Raw genomic sequence first — 16,438 nt, forward strand, 5'->3', positions numbered from 1 at the left:
CGCGTCTACCAACGTGCGCTTGTACTCGCGCATCTTCCTATCACGCTCCAGTGCAGGAAGTAAGGTGGGCACATTGTCTTTGTAGCGTGGATCCAGCAGGGTGGCAACCCAGTAGTCCGCACAGGTTAAAATGTGGGCAACTCTGCTATCGTTGCGCAGGCACTGCAGCATGTAGTCGCTCATGTGTGCCAGGCTGCCCAGGGGTAAGGACAAGCTGTCCTCTGTGGGAGGCGTATCGTCATCGTCCTGCCTTTCCCCCCAGCCACGCACCAGTGATGGACCCGAGCTGCGTTGGGTGCCACCCCGCTGTGACCATGCTTCATCCTCATCCTCCTCCACCTCCTCCTCATCCTCGTCCTCCTCGTCCTCCAGTAGTGGGCCCTGGCTGGCCACATTTGTACCTGGCCTCTGCTGTTGCCAAAAACCTCCCTCTGAGTCACTTCGAAGAGACTGGCCTGAAAGTGCTAAAAATGACCCCTCTTCCTCCTCCTCCTCCTCCTCCTGGGCCACCTCCTCTTCCATCATCGCCCTAAGTGTTTTCTCAAGGAGACATAGAAGTGGTATTGTAACGCTGATAACGGTGTCATCGCCACTGGCCATGTTGGTGGAGTACTCGAAACAGCGCAACAGGGCACACAGGTCTCGCATGGAGGCCCAGTCATTGGTGGTGAAGTGGTGCTGTTCTGTAGTGCGACTGACCCGTGCGTGCTGCAGCTGAAACTCCACTATGGCCTGCTGCTGCTCGCACAGTCTGTCCAGCATGTGCAAGGTGGAGTTCCACCTGGTGGGCACGTCGCATATGAGGCGGTGAGCGGGAAGGCCGAAGTTACGCTGTAGCGCAGACAGGCGAGCAGCAGCAGGATGTGAACGCCGGAAGCGCGAACAGACGGCCCGCACTTTATGCAGCAGCTCTGACATGTCGGGGTAGTTGTGAATGAACTTCTGCACCACCAAATTCAGCACATGCGCCAAGCAAGGGATGTGCGTCAAATTGGCTAGTCCCAGAGCTGCAACGAGATTTCGCCCATTATCACACACCACCAGGCCGGGCTTGAGGCTCACCGGCAGCAACCACTCGTCGGTCTGTTGTTCAATACCCCGCCACAACTCCTGTGCGGTGTGGGGCCTGTCCCCCAAACATATGAGTTTCAGAATGGCCTGCTGACGTTTACCCCGGGCTGTGCTGAAGTTGGTGGTGAAGGTGTGTGGCTGACTGGATGAGCAGGTGGAAGAAGAGGAGGAGGAAGCCGAGAAGGAGGAGGTGGCAACAGGAGGCAAAGAATGTTGCCCTGCGATCCTTGGCGGCGGAAGGACGTGCGCCAAACAGCTCTCCGCCTGGGGCCCAGCTGCCACTACATTTACCCAGTGTGCAGTTAGGGAGATATAGCGTCCCTGGCCGTGCTTACTGGTCCACGTATCTGTGGTTAGGTGGACCTTGCTACAGATGGCGTTGCGCAGTGCACACTTGATTTTATCGGATACTTGGTTGTGCAGGGAAGGCACGGCTCTCTTGGAGAAGTAGTGCCGGCTGGGAACAACATACTGTGGGACAGCAAGCGACATGAGCTGTTTGAAGCTGTCTGTGTCCACCAGCCTAAATGACAGCATTTCATAGGCCAGTAGTTTAGAAATGCTGGCATTCAGGGCCAGGGATCGAGGGTGGCTAGGTGGGAATTTACGCTTTCTATCAAATGTTTGTGAGATGGAGAGCTGAACGCTGGCGTGTGACATGGTTGAGACGCTTGGTGACGGAGGTGGTGGTGGTGGTGTTGGTGGTACATCCCCTGTTTGCTGGGCGGCAGGTGCCAACGTTCCTCCAGAGGCGGAGGAAGAGGCCGAGGCGGCAGCAGCAGAATAGGCCGAGGCGGCAGCAGCAGAAGAGGTAGCAGGGGGAGCCTGAGTGACTTCCTTGGTTTTAAGGTGTTTACTCCACTGCAGTTCATGCTTTGCATGCAGGTGCCTGGTCATGCAGGTTGTGCTCAGGTTCAGAACGTTAATGCCTCGCTTCAGGCTCTGATGGCACAGCGTGCAAACCACTCGGGTCTTGTCGTCAGCACATTGTTTGAAGAAGTGCCATGCCAGGGAACTCCTTGAAGCTGCCTTTGGGGTGCTCGGTCCCAGATGGCGGCGGTCAGTAGCAGGCGGAGTCTCTTGGCGGCGGGTGTTCTGCTTTTGCCCACTGCTCCCTCTTTTGCTACGCTGTTGGCTCGGTCTCACCACTGCCTCTTCCTCCGAACTGTGAAAGTCAGTGGCACGACCTTCATTCCATGTGGGGTCTAGGACCTCATCGTCCCCTGCATCGTCTTCCACCCAGTCTTGATCCCTGACCTCCTGTTCAGTCTGCACACTGCAGAAAGACGCAGCAGTTGGCACCTGTGTTTCGTCATCATCAGAGACATGCTGAGGTGGTATTCCCATGTCCTCATCATCAGGAAACATAAGTGGTTGTGCGTCAGTGCATTCTATGTCTTTCACCGCTGGGGAAGGGCTAGGTGGATGCCCTTGGGAAACCCTGCCAGCGGAGTCTTCAAACAGCATAAGAGACTGCTGCATAACTTGAGGCTGAGACAGTTTCCCTGGTATGCATGGGGGTGATGTGACAGACTGATGGGGTTGGTTTTCAGGCGCCATCTGTGCGCTTTCTGCAGAAGACTGGGTGGGAGATAATGTGAACGTGCTGGATCCACTGTCGGCCACCCAATTGACTAATGCCTGTACCTGCTCAGGCCTTACCATCCTTAGAACGGCATTGGGCCCCACCATATATTGCTGTAAATTCTGGCGGCTACTGGGACCTGAGGTAGTTGGTACACTAGGACGTGTGGATGTGGCAGAACGGCCACGTCCTCTCCCAGCACCAGAGGGTCCACTAACACCACCACGACCATGTCCACGTCCGCGTCCCTTACTAGATGTTTTTCTCATTGTTATGGTTCACCACAACAACAAATATATTATTTGGCCCAATGTATTGTATTCAAATTCAGCGGGATATAAATTTGAGGCCTAGTATTTAGGCGCTGGGTGACCGGTATGGATTTAGTGACAGAATTAGACTTGGAAATGCACAGAAGCGTGTGTGTGTGAAGTTATTCTGAATGACCCAATGTGCACCTTGAATATTATATACCCTTTTAGGGATAGATTTCAAATAGCTCTGATATAGCAGAAACCACTAAATTATGAAATTGTTAAATTGGGAATTGTATTTAAACCCAGAACAAAAAATGTGCTTTGACGGACACTAAATAACTTTCCCAGCCACAACAGGACAGCGTTAACGAGAGATTTAGCAGGATATAAATTTGAGGCCTAGTATTTAGGCGCTGGGTGACAGGTATGGGTTTAGTGACAGAATTAGACTTGGAAATACACAGTAGCGGGTGTGTGTGAAGTTATTCTGAATGACCCAATGTGCACCTTGAATATTATATACCCTTTTAGAGATAGATTTCAAATAGCTCTGATATAGCAGAAACCACTAAATTATGAAATTGTTAAATTGGGAATTGTATTTCAACCCAGAACAAAAAATGTGCTTTGACGGACACTAAATAACTTTCCCAGCCACAACAGGACAGCGTTAACGAGAGATTTAGCAGGATATAAATTTGAGGCCTAGTATTTAGGCGCTGGGTGACAGGTATGGGTTTAGTGACAGAATTAGACTTGGAAATACACAGTAGCGGGTGTGTGTGAAGTTATTCTGAATGACCCAATGTGCACCTTGAATATTATATACCCTTTTAGGGATAGATTTCAAATAGCTCTGATATAGCAGAAACCACTAAATTATGAAATTGCTAAATTGGGAATTGTATTTCAACCCAGAACAAAAAATGTGCTTTGACGGACACTAAATAACTTTCCCAGCCACAACAGGACAGCGGTAACGAGAGATTTAGCAGGATATAAATTTGAGGCCTAGTATTTAGGCGCTGGGTGACAGGTATGGGTTTAGTGACAGAATTAGACTTGGAAATACACAGTAGCGGGTGTGTGTGAAGTTATTCTGAATGACCCAATGTGCACCTTGAATATTATATACCCTTTTAGGGATAGATTTCAAATAGCTCTGATATAGCAGAAACCACTAAATTATGAAATTGCTAAATTGGGAATTGTATTTCAACCCAGAACAAAAAATGTGCTTTGACGGACACTAAATAACTTTCCCAGCCACAACAGGACAGCGTTAACGAGAGATTTAGCAGGATATAAATTTGAGGCCTAGTATTTAGGCGCTGGGTGACAGGTATGGGTTTAGTGACAGAATTAGACTTAGAAATACACAGTAGCGGGTGTGTGTGAAGTTATTCTGAATGACCCAATGTGCACCTTGAATATTATATACCCTTTTAGGGATAGATTTCAAATAGCTCTGATATAGCAGAAACCACTAAATTATGAAATTGCTAAATTGGGAATTGTATTTCAACCCAGAACAAAAAATGTGCTTTGACGGACACTAAATAACTTTCCCAGCCACAACAGGACAGCGGTAACGAGAGATTTAGCAGGATATAAATTTGAGGCCTAGTATTTAGGCGCTGGGTGACAGGTATGGGTTTAGTGACAGAATTAGACTTGGAAATACACAGTAGCGGGTGTGTGTGAAGTTATTCTGAATGACCCAATGTGCACCTTGAATATTATATACCCTTTTAGGGATAGATTTCAAATAGCTCTGATATAGCAGAAACCACTAAATTATGAAATTGTTAAATTGGGAATTGTATTTAAACCCAGAACAAAAAATGTGCTTTGACGGACACTAAATAACTTTCCCAGCCACAACAGGACAGCGTTAACGAGAGATTTAGCAGGATATAAATTTGAGGCCTAGTATTTAGGCGCTGGGTGACAGGTATGGGTTTAGTGACAGAATTAGACTTGGAAATACACAGTAGCGGGTGTGTGTGAAGTTATTCTGAATGACCCAATGTGCACCTTGAATATTATATACCCTTTTAGGGATAGATTTCAAATAGCTCTGATATAGCAGAAACCACTAAATTATGAAATTGCTAAATTGGGAATTGTATTTCAACCCAGAACAAAAAATGTGCTTTGACGGACACTAAATAACTTTCCCAGCCACAACAGGACAGCGTTAACGAGAGATTTAGCAGGATATAAATTTGAGGCCTAGTATTTAGGCGCTGGGTGACAGGTATGGGTTTAGTGACAGAATTAGACTTGGAAATACACAGTAGCGGGTGTGTGTGAAGTTATTCTGAATGACCCAATGTGCACCTTGAATATTATATACCCTTTTAGGGATAGATTTCAAATAGCTCTGATATAGCAGAAACCACTAAATTATGAAATTGTTAAATTGGGAATTGTATTTAAACCCAGAACAAAAAATGTGCTTTGACGGACACTAAATAACTTTCCCAGCCACAACAGGACAGCGTTAACGAGAGATTTAGCAGGATATAAATTTGAGGCCTAGTATTTAGGCGCTGGGTGACAGGTATGGGTTTAGTGACAGAATTAGACTTAGAAATACACAGTAGCGGGTGTGTGTGAAGTTATTCTGAATGACCCAATGTGCACCTTGAATATTATATACCCTTTTAGGGATAGATTTCAAATAGCTCTGATATAGCAGAAACCACTAAATTATGAAATTGCTAAATTGGGAATTGTATTTCAACCCAGAACAAAAAATGTGCTTTGACGGACACTAAATAACTTTCCCAGCCACAACAGGACAGCGGTAACAAGAGATTTAGCAGAATATAAATTTGAGGCCTAGTATTTAGGCGCTGGGTGACAGGTATGGGTTTAGTGACAGAATTAGACTTGGAAATACACAGTAGCGGGTGTGTGTGAAGTTATTCTGAATGACCCAATGTGCACCTTGAATATTATATACCCTTTTAGGGATAGATTTCAAATAGCTCTGATATAGCAGGAACCACTAAATTATGAAATTGCTAAATTGGGAATTGTACTTCAACCCAGAACAAAAAATGTGCTTTGACGGACACTAAATAACTTTCCCAGCCACAACAGGACAGCGGTAACGAGAGATTTAGCGGGATATAAATTTGAGGCCTAGTATTTAGGCGCTGGGTGACCGGTATGGATTTAGTGACAGAATTAGACTGGGATATGGCCAAAAAATAACCACACTATTGCTGGTTAAATGCACTTGGTGACGGGCGCAGCTTGCCCCTGATTTAGTATATGGCCAAAAAATGAACAGACTATTGCTGGTTAAATGCACTTGGTGTCACAGCTTGACGCACCACACTACTGAGGGTTAAATGCACTTGGTGACGGGCGCAGCTTGCCCCTGATGTAGTATATGGCCAAAAAATGAACAGACTATTGCTGGTTAAATGCACTTGGTGTGACAGCTTCACCCTGATGTAGGCTTTAGCCAAAAAACAACCACACCATTGAGGGTTAAATGCACTTGGTGACAGGCGCAGCTTGCCCCTGATTTAGTATATGGCCAAAAAAATGAACAGACTATTGCTGGTTAAATGCACTTGGTGTGACAGCTTCACCCTGATGTAGGCTTTAGCCAAAAAACAACCACACCATTGAGGGTTAAATGCACTTGGTCGCAGCTTGGATGCACTTGGTCGCAGCACCGCACAAGACACAAAATGGCCGCCGATCACCCCAGAAAAAAGTGACTGACAAACGGTCTGGGCAGCCTAAAAACAGTGAGTGAGCATTTGAATTTCAGCAGCTCAATGATGCACAGCTGCAGATCGATCGATTAATCAAGTGAAGTCCTTTGGAGGAGTTAATCTGCCTAATCTCGCCCTACTGTCGCATCCGCAACCTCTCCCTACGCTAATCAGAGCAGAGTGACGGGCGGCGCTATGTGACTCCAGCTTAAATAGAGGCTGGGTCACATGGTGCTCTGGCCAATCACAGCCATGCCAATAGTAGGCATGGCTGTGACGGCCTCTTGGGGCAAGTAGTATGACGCTTGTTGATTGGCTGCTTTGCAGCCTTTCAAAAAGCGCCAAGAAAGCGTCACAAAAGCGCCAAGAAAGCGACGAACACCGAACCCGAACCCGGACTTTTACGAAAATGTCCGGGTTCGGGTCCGTGTCACGGACACCCCAAAATTCGGTACGAACCCGAACTATACAGTTCGAGTTCGCTCATCCCTAGTTAAGAGTATATGTAAGAGAATGAATCAAGTACCTGGTGTCCAGAGGTTACTCACCAGCGCTATCTGCTGCTCTAAATCTTGGTCCACATCTAGGAGCTGAATCCAGAAATCCTGCCATATAGACAACCAGAAATAGGCGTGAGGTTAGTGATGACCGAAGTTTACAAAATTAGATTTGGCTGCTTTGCTGAATTTCACAAAATAATTCATCACGATATAATTCAACACATTTCTTTGTAAGTAGCGGGCACAATGATGGGGAACATGCCACCCACCATAATTGAACCCCTCAGATGCCGTGTTCACAGCATCTGAGATGAATGAAAAATGAGGGCTTTCAGGGGATAATCAGTTAAAAAAATAATACTCAGCATATCCATTTGAGCACAAAAAGTCTGGCGCAGCCATCTTGATTGAAGATCGAAATCTCATGTGGTGTATGATGACATCATCACGCTGGCTGGTGTGGTGATGGCATATGTCACCACGCAGAAGACTTTGCGCCGGATGTTCAAAAAAGATAGCTGTGGCATGGATGAGGTATGAATTTTTTTTTACCATCATTTCAACTTCGGATACTTCGATTCGCTCAACCCTATGTGGGGTCATTAACACTAAGAAGGACAGGCTTATGCTAGAAACAAGTATGTACATACACAGAATATATAAACATATCTACAGCATATACACACATACACAGCATATATCCACAAATACAGTATAGAGCGCATGCACACAAATATACACACTTACAAAGAATATATACACAAATACAGTATACAACATATACACACATACTGTATACTCCACACACATGTAGCATATACACACATACACAGCATGTATACACACATATAGCATATATACACATATACAGCATCTACACACAAATACACAGCATATACAAAAATGCATATACACACAAACACCACCATTTATTTTTCACTTGGAAGATTCCGATGCACAGAATGTTTGATGACACACAAATATTTTTAACATATGCCATCCATTTGCATGCGCTCCAAACCTCGCTAACTAATGCATAAGTTATACATATGCCTCCTTTTTGTTCCTAAAGTGATTATAGGCCCCAGACTACACCCCAAAGTATGTGCAGACACAAAGCCCACAGTAAAAACAGGCCTCAGACCACAAACTACAATCACTTCAATAAATATATACCCCAGACCAGACCTCAGTAAAGGGTTTATCTATTTATTGAGCTAATTATTGTTCTGGACTTCACAAATATTTTTTTACAGACACGCACTCTAATCCTTTTTAAAGACCACAGCCCTACATCACATCATCAACATAACATAATGCCCTTGAATCACAAAGATCCCAAAATTAAAAAGGCTGTCCGATATTTAAAGAATACTGGCAGCTCCATGCAAAATAAACTCATTCCCTGTAATTCAAACTCCTTCCTCAGACCCCTGTGCTATATCCATATATACTGAATAAGAGCTGATACTGAGAATTACACCCAGTATACTGGAAAAGAGAAGTGTTACTGTGCAGTGTCCATATATACAGAATAAGAGCAGATACTGAGAATAACACCCAGTATACAGGATAAAGAAGTGGTAGTGTGCAGTGTCCATATAGACAAAATATGAGTAGATACTGAGGATTACACATACTATACTGGACAAGAGAAGGGGTACTGTGCAGTGTCCTTATATATAGAATACACCCAGTATACAAGACAAGAGAAGTGGTACTGCGCAGTGTCCATCTATACAGAATAAGAGAAGATAATGGGAATTACACCTAGTATACTGGACAAGAGAAGTGGTACATTGCACTGTCCATACATACAGAATAAGAGAACATAGTGTGAATTACACCCAGTATACTGGACAAGAGAAGTGGTACTGTGCAGTGTCCTTATATACAGAATAAGAGCAGAAACTGAGAATTACACCCAGTATACAAGACAAGACAAGTGGTACTGTGCAGTGTCCATATATACAGAATAAGAGAAGATAGTAGGAATTACACCAAGTATACTGGACAAGAGAAGTGGTACTGTGCAGTGTACATTTATACAGAATAAGAGCAGATACTAAGAATTACACCCAGTATACAGGGCAAGATAGGTGGTACTGTGCAGTGTCCATATATTCAGAATAAGAGCTGATACTGAGAACTACACCCAGTATCCAGGACAGGAGAAGTGGTGGGAGGAGTTGCTGTTACTTCCTGTTCCTGTTTCCTGTTTCCTGTTGTTTGTGGGTGTGTGAGGTCCGGGAGGCTTACCAGCGCTTTGTTTGCCGGGGGAATTGCTACCCTTTCCCCAGGGGGTGGCAGTTTCTCCCGGTATGGATCCCCGGGCCTCCGGCTGCCGGCGTTCATCACCACGTGTCGGCAGCCGTGGCGGAGATGCGCGAGTGGAGAGGAAGGCCTCCAGGACTGGAGACCTGGGCTTGGATACGTCGGCGCTACTGGAGGTGGACGACGATGCAGATATGAAGACTCCGCAGCAAGCGGCCGCAAAGTCGCAGGCTATGGAGGGCAGCCCCGCAAGTGCCGTGGGCAGGAGGGGCCCTGCTGCTGGGATCGGCTGTGATCCCTGCAGTGAGCCCAAAGGAGTACCAGGTGGGGTCCGGAGGGGTCCCAGGAGAGCAGCCAGCTTGGGATCCTCTCTGGACAATTTGAGTCAGCACACGAGAAAGCAGGATGCTGTGGAAAGGCCCGCTGCTGCACAAGCAGCGGGTGAACACATGAAAGGTACAGTGGCTGGACAAGCTGCCGGCCGAACTGTGGGACGGGATACAAGGAAGGCCGTGGAGAAGGTGACGAGGCCAGAGGCTGAGGTAGGTGATTCAGCATGTGGTGTGTCTGTGTCAGTGCCTCAGCCCGGCAACAAAGTTACTGTAAAGAAGCCTGGTGTCGGGGGTTCTTCCTGCCCAGCAGTTGAGAGACTGCACAATTGGGGTACTTTGGGCCCTAAGGAGTCTTCAAAAACCTTTTCCTCCCGGGTAGCATATTTTTTGAACATGCATGAGGAGGTCAAGAGGGAATTAAAAAGACTAAATGTGGAATATAAAAATGTACAAACGTAAGTTAAAATGGCGCCTAAAACAAAGAAGGCAATCCTCTCCTCCAGACTGGTGAAGTTGGAGGAGATAATCGCGGTTTTGGAGGAGAAGAGGGCCGCCATTGAGGAAAATGGCGGCCCTTTCATGGAGAAATTCAGGCATGACTGCAGATTTGAGGGCATGTCTGGACTGTCCGGTACGCCTGGCCCCAGTCTGTCAGGGCAGCAGGCTGGGAGCCAGGGGAAGGTGGTACCTGGAACACAGGATTCGGAGGCGGACTCTCTGCCTTGTGGCCAGGGGGACTCCTCAGACCTGATTGCGGCCGCCTCCGGGGATGAAAGCGGGTCTGGGGGAAGGCTAATGCTAGAAGTCAGGCAGCTGGAGTCCCCGGTGGGCAGACTGTATTTTGGGGATGAGGAGGTCCCTGAGGATGAGATGGTGAAAATCACAAAGGAGAAAAATAAAACTGTAAAGGAAGAAGTGCTTCGATTTGTGCCTTTTGAATCTGCTGCTGTGCCCAGCCCGGTTCCTGTAGTGGAATCGGGTCAAACAGTGCGGGAGATTAATTCTAAGATGGTGACGGGAGGTGCCCCCCCTTCCTGTAGTGGTAGGGTGGTCACAAGCAGCGCAGGGGGTAAAACCCCAAACAGTGTGGCGAACAAGGATGTAATGATTGTGGACAAGGTTCAAGGTGGTGGTGCTGAGAAAGAGGAGAAGAAAGCATTAGAAACTGATAAAACTGTTGATATTGTGAAAAGACCATTAAAATCAGTGGAAGGTGTAAAGACTTTGGAACCTATGGAGAACACTATGGTTGATTATCCCAGGACTGTTTGGGCCGTGGGGGGTGCGGGAAGTGGGGAGTCCCCTGCGGGTTTTGCGGGGGGCTCCTCAGGGCCCGCCCCCAGTGATTCTCCGGTCTCTTTAGGGAACCCGACCAGTCCAGGGGGAGTGAAAGGTGATGCAAAAACAAATATGGACGCAAATGTGGTTGTGAATGGGATTGTGGGTAATGATGTGCAGGTGGCTGTGGGGGTGAATGAGTACGTGAATGAGGTTATAAATGAGGATACAAATGAACTGGTGAATGGGATTGTGGATGAGGGAGAAATTGAGATGGTGGATGAGGAAGCTTTGATTGAGGAGTATATTGCGGATACGGAAGTGGATGAACAGGAGGAAGTTATGCGGAAGGAAGCAATGAGGAAGGATGTGAGAGAGAGGATGGCAAAAACAAAGACGTATGCAGGTGTTGTTTCGGGTGACTCTTTGCCCAAGGTTTCGGGCGGGGGTGATTTGCAACGGCGCCTCCTGGAGGCCCTAAAAAAAGGACCGGGGACTTCCATACAGGTAGAGGGAGGGTCGGTTGACCTGGCCTTTTGGACAGAAAGGCATGGTTTTAGGGCCTTCCGAGAACAAAGGAGGGGTGAGATCGTATGGACTCACCCCACACCAGGGAGGGACCGTAGGAATGTGGCCCGTCTCTATTGGAGGAGTAAGGAAGCAGCAGTTCCTTCTAGGAAGACTGTTGTGGAACTTCTTCTGGGGGCGGGGTTTGTCGCAAATGACATCTTTGCGCTCATACATCCCTACGGCACCGCTATGTTCGACGTCAGCTTTGTTAGGCCGGAGGGTTTGGAGCTCTTCTGGTCTAAATATGAGCTGATGAAGAACACCCCGGAGTGGCGGGGTTTTGCCGTCGAGGCCATCACCCGCCAATCGACTGTGAAGACAGTGACCGTTTTGACCTGTAATGAATCATTGTCTAGTGTTGACATCATGACATGGCTTAGTCGATATGGTAGGGTGGGGCAGTTCCCCGCCAAGGTGCTCGATGAGCATGGCATCTGGTCAGGTGCCTGGACCTTCAGCGTGGAGCTGTTTGATCGGGGCAATTCTGTTGCTCATATTCCCTCCTCTGCCTTCATAGGAAGGGATAGGATTATGGTGTTCTATAGGGGCCAGCCAAAGGTCTGTCACAAGTGCGGCAGTCCCACCCACTTCAGCGCACAATGCGATGTTCGCATGTGTGCAAAGTGTGGGGACACTGGTCATCTTGCCGCATCTTGTAGGTGGATCCGGTGCAACCTCTGTGGGGACCTAGGTCACCTGTTTAATCGCTGTCCGCTTGCCTTCGCCAACAGGGTTCAGGGCCGGGCTCAAGATCAGGCAGGCACTAGCCGCGAGGCTGGGTCTGTGGTTGGGGAGGAGCCTGCTGCCGGGACTGAATCAGTTGGTGAGGGGACAAGCGCTGGAACTACTAGCGCTGGAAGAAGCAGGCAGGATCCGAAGAAGCAAAGGCCGTCCAGGATCAGGCGGCTAGAACAACGCCGCAAGGATAGGGAACAGGTGGCAGCTGACCCTTCAGCTGGTCTTTCGGCTGGTCTGGCTGAGGATCCCGGTTGTAGTGACCCGGGGTACAGCGACGATGGGGAACCAGAGGCCCAACCTGTGGAGGCTAACCCATCCGCCAACCCTGTCTCCTCGTACGGCGAAAGCTTGGACGAGGGTGGCAGAGCGTGGTTGGAGGGTAGGAGGAACAAGCGGAGTAAGAAGAAGAAGAAAGGAGAGGGTCGTAAGCCCTCTCTGGAGTGGGACCCATCTGTCCCACTCATCCTTGACCAGAGGCCTAAGGAAGGATCAACTGGGTCCCCTCTGGTGGAAGTCTCTAATCGGTACCAGGCCCTTGACGAGGATCCCCCAACTGCTTCAGCTGGGGGGGAGGAGGGTGTGGTGCCAGAAGGCGTGCCGGGCCCTGTCCTTCGGGGGGTAAATTACCTTCTGGAGGGGGGGGGCCAAGCCTGGAACCTTGGGCAAAAAGGATGGTATGGATGTCTCTGTATGTTTGAAAAGACAGAAGGAGTGTGATGGTTCAGATGAAAATGCTGATGGTGGTGGGGTGGGGAAAAAGAAGGCTATCTAACTCGATCATCAATGATGGCGGAACTCACCCCGTTGACACTGGCAAGCATTAACGTTGCCAGTATTAAGTCAGATGCAGCTCGTTTCCTGGCCTTTGATTTTTTCAGCCGTATTGAAGCTGATATTTTGTTTTTGCAAGAGACCTGGTTAACAAGTACAACTCTGCTGGCAAAAGCCAAGCGAGAATGGTGGCTAGGTCCGTCTTTCTGGTCTCTTGCGGCCGAGCCACATAGCGGGGTGGCGGTACTTATTAAGACCGCCGAAAGAGTGGAATGCAGGAGGATAATCGAGTTAGAAATGGGGAGGTGCCTGATTTTAGATGTCCTCATGGGGAGACAAGAATTGAGACTAATAAACATCTACGACCCACAGAGTAAGTGGGATCGCAAGTGTCTCCTCATGAGGATTAAGCCTTTTCTTTTTACCAGCCGGCAAGTGATCTTTGGAGGGGACTTCAACAATGTGACGAGGGCCTGTGATAGGGGAGGCTCCAAAGGTGGGCTGGATGCTGATAGCGTTGTGTTGTCTAGGATAGTTGAGGATACTCGTCTGGTGGACGCCCATTTGCGGCATAAGCCAGACCACGTGGATCTACACCTTTCATCAGGGAAATCGTAGGTCTAGAATAGATAGGTTTTATTTAAAGGAGGAGGCCGTTTTCTCGGCTTTAGAAGCCGTGGAAGTGGAATTCTCCGACCACTGTTTGATTATTTTCTCTTTGAATGTTGCAGAGACTCCCTGTATGGGCAGAGGTATGTGGAAGCTGAATTCATCTCTCCTGGAAGAAGTGACAATAAGACAGTCCTTTGAGGATTTCCTTCAGAGCCAGGAACCCTTGGTGGACTCTGCAACAGTAAGTCGGAGTGGTGGGAGATATTCAAAATAAAGATCGGCAAGGTTTTTCCGTGAGCTTTCTAACCTCAGGAGCTGGGACAGATACTGTCTGCACCAGGAACTGAGGAAGAAACTTGAAAGACTGGTTTCGACGGGGGGTAGCCGTGAGGATATCTCTCGTGTGAAATCCTTGCTCAAGAGGTGTCAGTACGATAGATACGCCTCTTTGGTAGCTGAAAGGGATTTCGGGAAGTACCGCTCACCCGACCCCTTTGGAAACTGTAAGATGGCAGTAAAAAGTACATTTGTGGTAGGCCTGGTCGACAGTACGGGTTCCCTGAATATGTCCAAATCAGGGATCCTGGAGGTCGTCAGGTCTTTCTACTCTCACCTCTTGGGTAGGAAAGAACTAAATCGGGACCGTTTTTCAGCTTTCTTGGCTGAAGCTATTCCCAAGGCAGGAATAGACCCCTCTCTTGATGTTTTGGCAGAACCTATCAGGCAAGAGGAAGTGGGACTGGCCATTGATGGGCTTAGGCCCAAGAAATCGCCAGGTCCGGATGGCTTAACATCCGAGTGGTACAAGGCTTTCAAGGAACAATTAGTTCCTCTCTTGCCCGAGGTGTTTAACGAGTGTCTTTCCTCGGGCACACTGCCAAAGTCAATGGGTAAGTCAGCCCTGATTATTCTGTCAAAGGGTAAAGATCCATCCCGCATTGAGAACTGGAGACCCATATCGCTTCTCAATGTGGACAGGAAGATTCTGGCAAAAATACTTTTCTGCAGATTGGTGAAGTTTGCACCGAGACTTCTTTCTGAGGCTCAGCACTGCTCTGTTCCCGGTCGGAGCGCTTTTAGCGCCGTTCTCGGTGTCCGAGAAGCCGTGGAGCGGGGCAGGGCGGGCCTTTGGAAAGGGTTCCTGTTATCTTTGGACCAGGCAAAGGCTTTTGACTGGGTGAACCATGAGTACCTGTGGTCCGTTCTCTTGTGGTATGGTCTACCCGGGAGGTTTGTAGACTGGTTAAAAACTTTGTACAAAGGGGCGGAGAGTTTCCCATTGATTAATGGTTGGTCGGGTCAAACTTTTGAGGTGGCTTCTGGTGTCCGCCAGGGATGTCCTTTAAGCCCTTTGCTGTATGTGTTTGCGATTGATCCCTTCATTAGAAGGGTAGATCGTGGACCATTGGCGGGGGTGGGGATGGAACTGGCGGTGCGGGGGCCATCTCTGAAGGTGGTGGCGTACGCCGATGATGTCTCCATTCTTGCCTCTTCGGAAGAGGAGGTGAGCTGGGTGATGTCGGAGGTGGACCGCTATTCAGAGGTTTCTGGGTCTCAGATCAACCGGGACAAATGTGAGACTCTCTGGCTGGGGGAAGGGGATCCTGTCTTCGATCTCCAGGGCACTCTTCCAGAACCCCAGGAGTCTGTAAAGATCTTAGGCATCAATTTTGGCCAGGATGGAGATTATCATCAGCAAAATTGGGAGAGTAGACTAAAAGATGTTGCCCAAAAGGTGGACCGTTGGAAGGGATGGTCTTTATCCCTCAGGGAAAGGGTTCACCTGTGCAAAGCCTACATGATTCCCGTGCTTTTGTATCTAAGCAGTGTTTGTGTTTTGCCAGGGTCTCTCTGGGGTACGGTCTACAGCCTCTTTTTCCAGATGTTGTGGGGAAACAGGCTGAACCTAATCAGGAGAGAGGTTACTTACCGCACAAGAAGACTAGGCGGGTTGGATATGGTCAACCCGGTGGTATTCTTAACAAATACCTTTTTGAAAATTAATATTGCAAACCTCTGAAAAGAGAGGGCTCCTTTGTGGGTAATTTCCTGTAGGGAGTGGTTTCGGCCTTTCTTCCAGGAATGGGAGACAGGAGGGCGAGTGAAAGACCTACGTGCATCACATGGATATCTCCCGGCTTATGTTGCCCCGGTTCTGAGAATCCTGAGACGGTGGGGTCTGGGGAAGGGAGAGGTGGAGATCATGTCGAGGTTTTCCCTTGACAGGAAGGTTCTATCTTACCTTTTTCAGGCCCCACTGGCCTTGAGGGACTGCCCAAGTCAGGATCTGGAGGGTGGGCTGTCTTTGTTGAATTCAGAAAGGATCCCTAAGAAAGTTTGGGATGTGACTTGGCGCTGCTTCCATGGTAAGCTATATGTAAGGGACAATGTGAAGTGTAGAAACTCCGAGGAAAGGGGTTGTCCCCGGGAGGAGTGTGGCAACCTGCTGGAAACCATGGACCACTTCTTACTTCATTGTCTCTTTAATATAGAGGTATACAAAAGGGTGGGAGCTTCCATCGGTTGGTCTAGTCTGGCCGCCCTGTCCTATGCGGAGTGGGCCTATGGGGCTTTCAAAGACCTTGGTGGGAGGGACCGTCGCACTTTATTCGTAGTTAGTGCAGTGGTTAGGCACCACATTTGGTGTGCACGGTGTCTAGTGTCAACGAAGAGTCACAAAATCCTCCCGGTGGAGACGGTATATAGGAAC

The sequence above is a fragment of the Bufo gargarizans genome, chromosome 5 (assembly GCF_014858855.1).
Source record: "Bufo gargarizans isolate SCDJY-AF-19 chromosome 5, ASM1485885v1, whole genome shotgun sequence".
Lineage (NCBI taxonomy): Eukaryota > Metazoa > Chordata > Amphibia > Anura > Bufonidae > Bufo > Bufo gargarizans.